Below are 14,062 nucleotides of genomic sequence, written 5' to 3' on the forward strand. Positions count from 1 at the left end.
CTTCACCTAGCTTGTTGAGAACACAAAGTTTCTTTCAGTGGCAAACTCCTCTCCATACATATATATGGGGAGGTACTAACTCCAACTCGGTTTTACAGTGAAAACTGCAGGAACTTCAAACTGGCACTAGGAAACAGACTGAGAATCCAGAGTAAAAGTTTCACTTGCAACCCATTCAATTTGTGCTAGATGAACAAACGTCTCTCCACATGCTTATTTCTGAGAAATAAGTGTGTGTGGAAACCGTCCTTCACCTAGCTTGTTGGGAACACAAAGTTTCTTTTCACTTGCGAACCCTAATCCATACATATATATGGGGAAGTACTAGCTCCAACTCGGTTTTACAGTGAAAACTGCAGGAAATTCAAACCGGCACTAGGAAACAGACTGAGAAACCAGAGTAAAAGTTTCCCCTGCAACCCGTTCCCTTTTTGCTAGATGAACGAACGACTATCCACATACTCATTTCTGAGAGATATGTGTGTTTGGAAGCCGTCCTTTACCTAGCTTGTTGGGAACACAAAGTTTCTTTTCAGTTGCAATATCCAATCCATACATATATATGGGGAGGTACTAGCTCCAACTCGGTTTTACAGTGAAATCTGCAGGAACTTCAAATCGGCACTAGGAAACAGACTGAGAAACCAGAGTAAAAGTTTCTCCTGAAACCCGTTCCCTTTGTGCTAGATGAACGAAAGTCTCTCCACATGCGCAGTTCTGAGAGATAAATGTGTGTGGAAGCCGTACTTCACCTAGCTTATTGGGAACACAAAGTTTCTTTACACTGGCAAACACCATTCCATACATATATATGGTGAGGTACTAGCTCCAACTCGGATTTACAGTGAAACCTGCAGGAACTTCAAACCGGCAGTAGGAAACAGTCTGAGAAAACAGAGTAAAAGTTTCTCCTGAAACCCGTTCCCTTTGTGCTAGATGAACGAACGTCTCTCCACATGCTCATTTCTGAGAGATATGTGTGTGTGAAAGCCGTCCTTCACTACCTTGTTGAGAACACAAAGATTCTTTTCAGTTGCAAACCCCACTCCATACATATATATGGGGATGTAGAAGATCCAAATAGCTTTTATAGTGAAATTGCAGTAACTTGAACCCGGCTGTAGGAAACAGACTGAGAATCCAGAGTAAAAGTTTCTACTGCAACCCTTTCCCTTTGTGCTACATGAAAGAACGTCTCTCCACATGCTCAGTTCTGAGAGTTAAGTGTGTATTAAAGCCGTCCTTAACCGAGCTTGTTGGGAACACAAAGTTTGTTTTCAGTTGAAAACTCCAATCCATACATATATATGGGGAGGAACAAGCTCCAACTCGGTTTTACCGTGAAAAATGCAGGAACATCAAACAGGCACTAGGAAACAGACTGAGAAACCAGAGTAAATGTTTCTCCGGCAACCCGTTCCCTTTGTGCTAGATGAACGAACGTCTCTCCACATGCTCAGTTCTGAGAGATATTTGTGTGTGAAAGCCGTCCTTCACCTAGCTTGTTGGGAACACAAAGTTTCTTTTCACTTGCAAACTCCACTCCATACATATATATGGGGAGGTTCTAGCTCCAAGTCGGTTTTAAAGTGAAAACTGCAGGAACTTCAAACCGACACTAGGAAATAGACTGAGAAACCAGAGTAAAAGTTTCTCCTGCAACCCGTTCTTTTTGCTAGATGAACGAACGTCTCTCCACATGCTCAATTCTGAGAGATAAGTGTGTGTGGAAGCCGTCCTTCACCTAGCTTGTTGGGAACACAAAGTTTCTTTTCACTTGCAAACTCCACTCCATACATATATATGGGGTAGTACTAGCTCCAACACGGTTTTACAGTGAAAACTGCAGGAACTTCAAACCGGCACTAGGAAACAGACTGAGAAACCAGAGTAAAAGTTTCTCCTGCAACCCGTTCCCTTTGTGCTAGATGAACGAACGTCTCTCCACATGCTCAGTTCGGAGAGATAATTGTGTGTGGAAGCCGTCCTTCACCTAGCTTGTTGGGAACACAAAGTTTCTTTTCAATTGCAAACTCTACTCCATACATATATATGGGGAATTACTAGCTCCAACTCGGTTTTACATTGAAAACTGCAGGAATTTCAAACCGGCTGTAGGAAACAGACTGAGAAACCAGAGTAAAAGTTACTCCTGCAACCCGTTCCCTTTATGCTAGATGAACGAACGCCTCTCCCCATGCTCAGTTCTGAGAGATATGTGTGTGTGAAAGCCGTCCTTCAACTAGCTTGTTGGGAACACAAAGTTTCTTTTCAGTTGCAAACTCCATTCCATATATATATATGGGGAGGTAGAAGCTCCAACAAGCTTTTACAGTGAAAACTGCAGGAACTTCAAACAGGCACTAGGAAACAGACTGAGAAACCAGAGTAAAATTTCCTCCTGCAAACCGTTCCCTTTGTGCTAGATGAACCAACGTCACTCCACATGCTCAATTCTGAAGATAATTTTGTGTTGAAGCCGTTCTTCACCTAGCTTGTTGGGAACACAAAGTGTCTTTTCACTTGCAAACCCTAATCCATACATATATATGGGGAAGTACTAGCTCCAACTCGGTTTTACACTGAAAACTGCAGGAAATTCAAACCGGCACTAGGAAACAGACTGAGAAACCAGAGTAAAATTTTCCCCTGCAACCCGTTCCTTTTGTGCTAGATGAACGAACGACTCTCCACATACTCATTTCTGAGAGATATGTGTGTGTGGAAGCCGTCCTTCACCTAGCATGTTGGGAACACAAATTTTCTTTTCAGTTGCAATATCCACTCCATACATATATATGGGGAGGTACTAGCTCCAACTCGGTTTTACAGTGAAAACTGCAGGTACTTCAAACCGGCAGTAGGAAACAGACTGAGAAACCAGAGAAATAGTTTCTCCTGCAACCCGTTCCCCTTGTGCTAGATGAACGAAACTCTCTCCACATGCTCATTTCTGAGAGATATGTGTGTGTGAAAGCCGTCCTTCACCTAGCTTGTTGGGAACACAAAGTTTCTTTTCAGTTGCAAACTCCACTCCATACTTATATATGGGGAGGTACTAGCACCAACTCGGTTTTACAGTGAAAACTGCAGGAACTTCAAACTGGCACTAGGAAACAGAGTGAGAAACCAGAGTAAAAGTTTCCCTTGCAAACATTCAATTTGTGCTAGATGAACAAACGTCTATCCACATGCTAATTTCTGAGAAATAATTGTGTGTGGAAGCCGTCCTTCACCTAGCTTGTTGGGAACACAAAGTTTCTTTTCACTAGCAAACCCTAATCCATACATATATATGGGGAAGTACTAGCTCCAACTCGGTTTTACAGGGAAAACTGCAGGAATTCAAACCGGCACTAGGAAACAGACTGAGAAACCAGAGTAAAAGTTTCCCCTGCAACCCGTTCCCTTTGTGCTAGATGAACGAACGACTATCCACATACTCATTTCTGAGAGATATGTGTGTTGGAAGCCTTCCTTTACCTAGCTTGTTGGGAACACAAAGTTTCTTTTCAGTTGCAATATCCACTCCATACATATATATGGGGAGGTACTAGCTCCAACTCGGTTTTACAGTGAAATCTGCAGGAACTTCAAATCGGCACTAGGAAACAGACTGAGAAACCAGAGTAAAAGTTTCTCCTGAAACCCGTTCCCTTTGTGCTAGATGAACGAACGTCTCTCCACATGCGCAGTTCTGAGAGATAAATGTGTGTGGAAGCCGTACTTCACCTAGCTTGTTGGGAACACAAAGTTTCTTTACACTGGCAAACACCATTCCATACATATATATGATGAGGTACTAGCTCCAACTCGGTTTTACAGTGAAACCTGCAGGAACTTCAAAACGGCAGTAGGAAACAGTCTGAGAATACAGAGTAAATGTTTCTCCTGAAACCCGTTACCTTTGTGCTAGATGAACGAACGTCTCTCCACATGCTCATTTCTGAGAGATATGTGTGTGTGAAAGCCGTCCTTCACTACCTTGTTGAGAACACAAAGATTCTTTTCAGTTGCAAACCCCACTCCATACATATATATGGGGATGTAGAAGATCCAAATAGCTTTTATAGTGAAATTGCAGTAACTTGAACCCGGCTGTAGGAAACAGACTGAGAATCCAGAGTAAAAGTTTCTACTGCAACCCTTTCCCTTTGTGCTACATGAAAGAACGTCTCTCAACATGCTCAGTTCTGAGAGTTAAGTGTGTATTAAAGCCGTCCTTAACCGAGCTTGTTGGGAACACAAAGTTTGTTTTCAGTTGAAAACTCCAATCCATACATATATATGGGGAGGAACAAGCTCCAACTCGGTTTTACCGTGAAAAATGCAGGAACATCAAACAGGCACTAGGAAACAGACTGAGAAACCAGAGTAAATGTTTCTCCGGCAACCCGTTCCCTTTGTGCTAGATGAACGAACGTCTCTCCACATGCTCAGTTCTGAGAGATATTTGTGTGTGAAAGCCGTCCTTCACCTTGCTTGTTGGGAACACAAAGTTTCTTTTCACTTGCAAACTCCACTCCATACATATATATGGGGAGGTACAAGCTCCAAGTCGGTTTTAAAGTGAAAACTGCAGGAACTTAAAACCGACACTAGGAAATAGACTGAGAAACCAGAGTAAAAGTTTCTCCTGCAACCCGTTCTTTTTGCTAGATGAACGAACGTCTCTCCACATGCTCAATTCTGAGAGATAAGTGTGTGTGGAAGCCGTCCTTCACCTAGCTTGTTGGGAACACAAAGTTTCTTTTCACTTGAAAACTCCACTCCATACATATATATGGGGTAGTACTAGCTCCAACTCGGTTTTACAGTGAAAACTGCAGGAACTTCAAACCGGCACTAGGAAACAGACTGAGAAACCAGAGTAAAAGTTTCTCCTGCAACCCGTTCCCTTTGTGCTAGATGAACGAACGTCTCTCCACATGCTCAGTTCTGAGAGATAAGTGTGTGTGGAAGCCGTCCTTCACCTAGCTTGTTGGGAACACAAAGTTTCTTTTCAATTGCAAACTCTACTCCATACATATATATGGGGAATTACTAGCTCCAACTCGGTTTTACAGTGAAAACTGCAGGAATTTCAAACCGGCTGTAGGAAACAGACTGAGAAACCAGAGTAAAAGTTACTCCTGCAACCCGTTCCCTTTGTGCTAGATGAACGAAAGTCTCTCCACATGCTCATTTCTGAGAGATATGTGTATGTGAAAGAATTCCTTCACCTAGCTTGTTGGGAACACAAAGTTTCTTTCAGTTGCAAATTCCAATCCATACATATTTATGGGGAGGTACTATCCCCAAATCTGTTTTACAGTGAAAATTGCAGGAACATCAAAAGGCACTAGGAAACAGACTGAGAAACCAGAGTAAAAGTGTCTCCTGCAACCCGTTCCATTTGTGCTTAATGAACGAACGTCTCTCCACATGCTCAGTTCTGAGAGATAAGTGTGTGTGGAAGTCGTCCTTCACCTATCTTGTTGGGAACACAAAGTTTCTTTTCACTTGCAAACTCTACTCCATACATATATATGGGGAAGTACTAGCTCCAACTCGGTTTTACTGTGAAAACTGCAGGAACTTCAAACCGGCACCAGGAAACAGACTGAGAAACCAGAGTAAAAGTTTCTCCTGCAAACGGTTCCCTTTGTGCTAGATGAATGAACGTCTCTCCACATGCTCATTTCTGAGAGATATGTGTGTGTGAAAGCCGCCCTTCACTACCTTGTTGAGAACAAAAAGTTCCTTTTCAGTTGCAAACTCCACTCCATACATATATATGGGGAGGTAGAAGCTCCAAATAGCTTTTACAGTGAAATTGCAGGAACTTGAACTCGGCAGTGGGAAACAGACTGAGAATACAGAGTAAAAGTTTCTCCTCCAACCCGTTCCCTTTGTGGTAGATGAAAGAACGTCTCTCCACATGCTAAGTTCTTAGATTTAAGTGTGTATTAAAGCCGTCCTTCACCTTGCTTTTTGGGAACACAAAGTTTCTTTTCAGTTGAAAACTCCACTCCATACATATATATGGGGAAGTTCTAGCTCCAACTCGGTTTTACCATGAAAACTGCAGGAACATCAAACAGGCACTATGAAACAGTCTGAGAAACCAGAGTAAAAGTTTCTCCTGCAACCCATTCCCTTTGTGCTAGATGAACGAACATCTCTCCACATGCTCAGTTCTGAGAGATATGTGTGTGTGAAAGCCGTTCTTCACCTAGCTTGTTGGGAACACAAAGTTTCTTTTCAATTGCAAACTCCACTCCATACATATATATGGGGAGGTACTAGCTCCAAGTAGGTTTTAAAGTGAAAACTGCAGGAACTTCAAACCGGCACTAGGACACAGACTGAGAAACCAGAGTAAACTTTTCCCCTGCAACCCGTTCCCTTTGTGCTAGATGGACGAACATCTCTCCACATGCTCAGTTCTGAGAGATAAGTGTGTGTGGAAGCCGTCCTTCACCTAGCCTGTTGGGAACACAAAGTTTCTTTTCACTTGCAAATTTTAATCCATACATATATATGGGGAAGTACTAGCTCCAACTCGGTTTTACAGTGAAAACTGCAGGAACTTCAAACCGGCAGTAGGAAACAGACTGAGAAACCAGAGTAAAAGTTTCTCCTGCAACCCGTTCCCTTTGTGCTAGATGAACGAACGTCTCTCCACATGCTCATTTCTGAGAGTTATGTGTGTGTGAAAGCCGTCCTACACCTAGATTGTTGGGAACACAAAGTTCCTTTTCAGTTGCAAAATCCACTCCATACATATATATGGGGAGGTAATATCTCCAACTCGGTTTTACAGTGAAAACTGCAGGAACTTCAAACCGGCACTAGGAAATAGACTGAGAAACCATAGTAAAAGTTTCTCCTGCAACCCATTCCCTTTGTGCTAGATGAAAGAACGTCTCTCCACATGCTCATTTCTGAGAGATATGTGTGTGTGAAAGCCGTCCTTCACTACCTTGTTGAGAACACAAAGTTTCTTTTCAGTTGCAAACTCCACTCCATATATATATATGGGGAGGTAGAAGCTCCAAATAGCTTTTACAGTGAAATTGCAGGAACTTGAACCCGTCAGAAGGAAACAGACTGAGAATCCAGAGTAAAAGTTTCCCCTGCAACCCGTTCCCTTTGTGCTAGATGAACGAACGTTTCTCCACATGCTCAGTTCTGAGAGTTAAGTGTGTATTAAAGCCGTCCTTCACCTAGCTTGTTGGGAACACAAAGTTTCTTTTCAGTAGAAAACTCCACTCCATACATATATATGGGGAGGTACTAGCTCCAAATCGGTTTTACCGTGAAAACTGCAGGAACATCAAACTTGCATTAGGAAACAGACTGAGAAACCAGAGTAAAAGTTTCTCCTGCAACCAGTTCCGTTTGTGCTAGATGAACGAACGTCTCTCCACATGCTCAATTCTGAGAGATATGTGTGTGTGAAAGCCGTCCTTCACCTAGCTTGTTGGTAACACAAAGTTTCTTTTCAATTGGAAACTCCACTCCATACATATATATGGGGACGTACTAGCTCCAAGTCGGTTTTAAAGTGAAAACTGCAGGAACTTCAAACCGGCACTAGGAAACAGACTGAGAAACCAGAGTAAATGTTTCCCCTGCAAACGGTTCCCTTTGTTCTAGATGAACGAACGTCTCTCCACATGCTCATTTCTGATAGATATCTGTGTGTGAAAGCCGTACTTCACCTAGCTTGTTGAGAACACAAAGTTTCTTTTCACTTGCAAACACCACTCGATACATATATATTGTGAAGTACTAGCTCCAACTCAGTTTTACAGTGAAAACTGCAGGAACTTCAAACCGGCAGTAGGAAACAGACTGAGAAACCAGAGTACAAGTTTCTCCTGTAACCCGTTCCTTTTGTGCTAGATGAACGAACGTCTCTCCACATGCTCATTTCTGAGAGATATGTGTGTGTGAAAGCCGTCCTTCACTACCTTGTTGAGAACACAAAGTTTCTTTTCAGTTGCAAACTCCACTCCATATATATATATGGGGAGGTAGAAGCTCCAAATAGCTTTTACAGTGAAATTGCAGGAACTTGAACCCGTCAGAAGGAAACAGACTGAGAATCCAGAGTAAAAGTTTCAACTGCAACCCGTTCCATTTGTGCTAGATGAAAGAACGTCTCTCCACATGCTCAGTTTTGAGAGTTAAGTGTGTATTAAAGCCGTCCTTCACCTAGCTTGTTGGGAACACAAAGTTTCTTTTCAGTAGAAAACTCCACTCCATACATATATATGGGGAGGTACTAGCTCCAAATCGGTTTTACCGTGAAAACTGCAGGAACATCAAACTTGCACTAGGAAACAGACTGAGAAACCAGAGTAAAAGTTTCTCCTGCAAGCCGTTCCCTTTTTGCTAGATGATCGAACGTCTCTCCACATGCTCAATTCTGAGAGATTAGTGTGTTTGTAAGCCGTCCTTCAATTAGCTTGTTGGGAACACAAAGTTTCTTTCACTTGAATACTCAACTCCATACATATATATGGGAAATAATAGCTCCAACTCGGTTTTACAGTGAAAACTGCAGGAACTTCAAACCGGCACTAGGAAACAGACTGAGAAACCAGAGTAAAAGTTTCTCCAGCAACCCGTTCCGTTTGTGCTAGATGAACGAACGTCTCTCCACATGCTCAGTTCTGAGAGATAAGTGTGTGTGGAAGCCGTCCTTCAACTAGCTTGTTGGGAACACAAAGTTTCTTTTCACTTGCAAACTCTACTCCATACATATATATGGGGAAGTACTAGCTCCAACTCGGTTTTACAGTGAAAGCTGCAGGAATTTCAAACCGGCAGTAGGAAACAGACTGGGAAACCAGAGTAATAGTTTCCCCTGCAACCCTTTCCCTTTGTGCTAGATGAACGAACGTCTCTCCACATGCTCATTTCTGAGAGATATGTGTGTGTGAAAGCCGTCCTTCACCTAGCTTGTTGGGAACACAAAGTTTCTTTTCAGTTGCAAAATCCACTCCATAAATATTTATGGGGAGGTACTAGCCGCAACTCGGTTTTACAGTGAAAATTGCAGGAACTTCAAACCGGCACTAGGAAACAGACTGAGAAACCAGAGTAAAATTTTCTCCTGCAACCCGTTCCATTTGTGCTAGATGAACGAACGTCTCTCCACATGCTCAGTTCGGAGAGATAATTGTGTGTGGAAGCCGTCCTTCACCTAGCTTGTTGGGAACACAAAGTTTCTTTTCAATTGCAAACTCTACTCCATACATATATATGGGGAATTACTAGCTCCAACTCGGTTTTACAGTGAAAACTGCAGGAATTTCAAACCGGCTGTAGGAAACAGACTGAGAAACCAGAGTAAAAGTTACTCCTGCAACCCGTTCCCTTTGTGCTAGATGAACGAAAGTCTCTCGACATGCTCATTTCTGAGAGATATGTGTGTGTGAAAGAATTCCTTCACCTAGCTTGTTGGGAACACAAAGTTTCTTTCAGTTGCAAAATCCAATCCATACATATTTATGGGGAGGTACTATCCCCAAATCTGTTTTACAGTGAAAATTGCAGGAACATCAAAAGGCACTAGGAAACAGACTGAGAAACCAGAGTTAAAGTGTCTCCTGCAACCCGTTCCATTTGTGCTTAATGAACGAACGTCTCTCCACATGCTCAGTTCTGAGAGATAAGTGTGTGTGGAAGTCGTCCTTCACCTATCTTGTTGGGAACACAAAGTTTCTTTTCACTTGCAAACTCTACTCCATACATATATATGGGGAAGTACTAGCTCCAACTCGGTTTTACAGTGAAAACTGCAGGAACTTCAAACCGGCACTAGGAAACAGACTGAGAAACCAGAGTAAAAGTTTCTCCTGCAAACGGTTCCCTTTGTGCTAGATGAACGAACGTCTCTCCACATGCTCATTTCTGAGAGATATGTGTGTGTGAAAGCCGCCCTTCACTACCTTGTTGAGAACAAAAAGTTCCTTTTCAGTTGCAAACTCCACTCCATACATATATATGGGGAGGTAGAAGCTCCAAATAGCTTTTACAGTGAAATTGCAGGAACTTGAACTCGGCAGTGGGAAACAGACTGAGAATACAGAGTAAAAGTTTCTCCTCCAACCCGTTCCCTTTGTGGTAGATGAAAGAACGTCTCTCCACATGCTAAGTTCTTAGATTTAAGTGTGTATTAAAGCCGTCCTTCACCTTGCTTTTTGGGAACACAAAGTTTCTTTTCAGTTGAAAACTCCACTCCATACATATATATGGGGAAGTTCTAGCTCCAACTCGGTTTTACCATGAAAACTGCAGGAACATCAAACAGGCACTATGAAACAGATTGAGAAACCAGAGTAAAAGTTTCTCCTGCAACCCATTCCCTTTGTGCTAGATGAACGAACATCTCTCCACATGCTCAGTTCTGAGAGATATGTGTGTGTGAAAGCCGTTCTTCACCTAGCTTGTTGGGAACAAAAAGTTTCTTTTCAATTGCAAACTCCACTCCATACATATATATGGGGAGGTACTAGCTCCAAGTAGGTTTTAAAGTGAAAACTGCAGGAACTTCAAACCGGCACTAGGACACAGACTGAGAAACCAGAGTAATCTTTTACCCTGCAACCCGTTCCCTTTGTGCTAGATGGACGAACATCTCTCCACATGCTCAGTTCTGAGAGATAAGTGTGTGTGGAAGCCGTCCTTCACCTAGCCTGTTGGGAACACAAAGTTTCTTTTCACTTGCAAATTTTAATCCATACATATATATGGGGAAGTACTAGCTCCAACTCGGTTTTACAGTGAAAACTGCAGGAACTTCAAACCGGCAGTAGGAAACAGACTGAGAAACCAGAGTAAAAGTTTCTCCTGCAATCCGTTCCCTTTGTGTTAGATGAACGAACGTCTCTCCACATGCTCATTTCTGAGAGTTATGTGTGTGTGAAAGCCGTCCTTCACCTAGATTGTTGGGAACACAAAGTTCCTTTTCAGTTGCAAAATCCACTCCATACATATATATGGGGAGGTACTAGCTCCAACTCGGTTTTACAGTGAAAACTGCAGGAACTTCAAACCGGCACTAGGAAATAGACTGAGAAACCATAGTAAAAGTTTCTCCTGCAACCCATTCCCTTTGTGCTAGATGAACGAACGTCTCTCCACATGCTCATTTCTGAGAGATATGTGTGTGTGAAAGCCGTCCTTCACTACCTTGTTTAGAACACAAAGTTTCTTTTCAGTTGCAAACTCCACTCCATATATATATATGGGGAGGTAGAAGCTCCAAATAGCTTTTACAGTGAAATTGCAGGAACTTGAACCCGTCAGAAGGAAACAGACTGAGAATCCAGAGTAAAAGTTTCCCCTGCAACCCGTTCCATTTGTGCTAGATAAACGAACGTTTCTCCACATGCTCAGTTCTGAGAGATATGTGTGTGTGAAAGCCGTCCTTCACCTAGCTTGTTGGGAACACAAAGTTTCTTTTCAGTTGCAAATTCCACTCCATTAATATTTATGGGGAGGTACTAGCCCCAACTCGGTTTTACATTGAAAATTGCAGGAACTTCAAACCGGCACTAGGAAACAGACTGAGAAACCAGAGTAAAATTTTCTCCTGCAACCCGTTCCATTTGTGCTAGATGAACGAACGTCTCTCCACATGCTCAGTTCTGAAAGATAAGTGTGTGTGGAAGTCGTCCTTCACCTAGCTTGTTGGGAACACAAAGTTTCTTTCAGTTGCAAAATCCAATCCATACATATTTATGGGGAGGTACTATCCCCAAATCTGTTTTACAGTGAAAATTGCAGGAACATCAAAAGGCACTAGGAAACAGACTGAGAAACCAGAGTAAAAGTGTCTCCTGCAAATCGTTCCATTTGTGCTTAATGAACGAACGTCTCTCCACATGCTCAGTTCTGAGAGATAAGTGTGTGTGGAAGTCGTCCTTCACCTATCTTGTTGGGAACACAAAGTTTCTTTTCACTTGCAAACTCTACTCCATACATATATATGGGGAAGTACTAGCTCCAACTCGGTTTTACAGTGAAAACTGCAGGAACTTCAAACCGGCACTAGGAAACAGACTGAGAAACCAGAGTAAAAGTTTCTCCTGCAAACGGTTCCCTTTTTGCTAGATGAACGAACGTCTCTCCACATGCTCATTTCTGAGAGATATGTGTGTGTGAAAGCCGCCCTTCACTACCTTGTTGAGAACAAAAAGTTCCTTTTCTGTTGCAAACTCCACTCCATACATATATATAGGGAGGTAGAAGCTCCAAATAGCTTTTACAGTGAAATTGCAGGAACTTGAACTCGGCAGTGGGAAACAGACTGAGAATACAGAGTAAAAGTTTCTCCTCCAACCCGTTCCCTTTGTTGTAGATGAAAGAACGTCTCTCCACATGCTAAATTCTTAGATTTAAGTGTGTATTAAAGCCGTCCTTCACCTTGCTTTTTGGGAACACAAAGTTTCTTTTCAGTTGAAAACTCCACTCCATACATATATATGGGGAAGTTCTAGCTCCAACTCGGTTTTACCATGAAAACTGCAAGAACTTCAAACCGGCACTAGGAAATAGACTGAGAAACTATAGTAAAAGTTTCTCCTGCAACCCATTCCCTTTGTGCTAGATGAACGAACGTCTCTCCACATGCTCATTTCTGAGAGATATGTGTGTGTGAAAGCCGTCCTTCACTTCCTTGTTTAGAACACAAAGTTTCTTTTCAGTTGCAAACTCCACTCCATATATATATATGGGGAGGTAGAAGCTCCAAATAGCTTTTACAGTGAAATTGCAGGAACTTGAACCCGTCAGAAGTAAACAGACTGAGAATCCAGAGTAAAAGTTTCCCCTGCAACCCGTTCACTTTGTGCTAGATGAACGAACGTTTCTCCACATGCTCAGTTCTGAGAGATATGTGTGTGTGAAAGCCGTCCTTCACCTAGCTTGTTGGGAACACAAAGTTTCTTTTCAGTTGCAAAATCCACTCCATAAATATTTATGGGGAGGTACTAGCCCCAACTCGGTTTTACAGTGAAAATTGCAGGAACTTCAAACCGGCACTAGGAAACAGACTGAGAAACCAGAGTAAAATTTTCTCCTGCAACCCGTTCCATTTGTGCTAGATGAACGAACGTCTCTCCACATGCTCAGTTCTGAAAGATAAGTGTGTGTGGAAGTCGTCCTTCACCTAGCTTGTTGGGAACACAAAGTTTCTTTTCACTTGCAAACCCTACTCCATACATATATATGGGGAAGTACTAGCTCCAACTCGGTTTTACAGTGAAAACTGCAGGAACTTCAAACCGGCACTAGGAAAAAGACTGAGAAACCAGAGTAAATGTTTCCCCTGCAAACGGTTCCCTTTGTGCTAGATGAACGAACGTCTCTCCACATGCTCAGTTCGGAGAGATAATTGTGTGTGGAAGCCGTCCTTCACCTAGCTTGTTGGGAACACAAAGTTTCTTTTCAATTGCAAACTCTACTCCATACATATATATGGGGAATTACTAGCTCCAACTCGGTTTTACAGTGAAAACTGCAGGAATTTCAAACCGGCTGTAGGAAACAGACTGAGAAACCAGAGTAAAAGTTACTCCTGCAACCCGTTCCCTTTGTGCTAGATGAACGAAAGTCTCTCCACATGCTCATTTCTGAGAGATATGTGTGTGTGAAAGAATTCCTTCACCTAGCTTGTTGGGAACACAAAGTTTCTTTCAGTTGCAAAATCCAATCCATACATATTTATGGGGAGGTACTATCCCCAAATCTGTTTTACAGTGAAAATTGCAGGAACATCAAAAGGCACTAGGAAACAGACTGAGAAACCAGAGTAAAAGTGTCTCCTGCAACCCGTTCCATTTGTGCTTAATGAACGAACGTCTCTCCACATGCTCAGTTCTGAGAGATAAGTGTGTGTGGAAGTCGTCCTTCAGCTATCTTGTTGGGAACACAAAGTTTCTTTTCACTTGCAAACTCTACTCCATACATATATATGGGGAAGTACTAGCTCCAACTCGGTTTTACAGTGAAAACTGCAGGAACTTCAAACCGGCACTAGGAAACAGACTGAGAAACCAGAGTA

Source organism: Camelus bactrianus, chromosome 1, assembly GCF_048773025.1.
Source record: "Camelus bactrianus isolate YW-2024 breed Bactrian camel chromosome 1, ASM4877302v1, whole genome shotgun sequence".
Classification (NCBI taxonomy): domain Eukaryota; kingdom Metazoa; phylum Chordata; class Mammalia; order Artiodactyla; family Camelidae; genus Camelus; species Camelus bactrianus.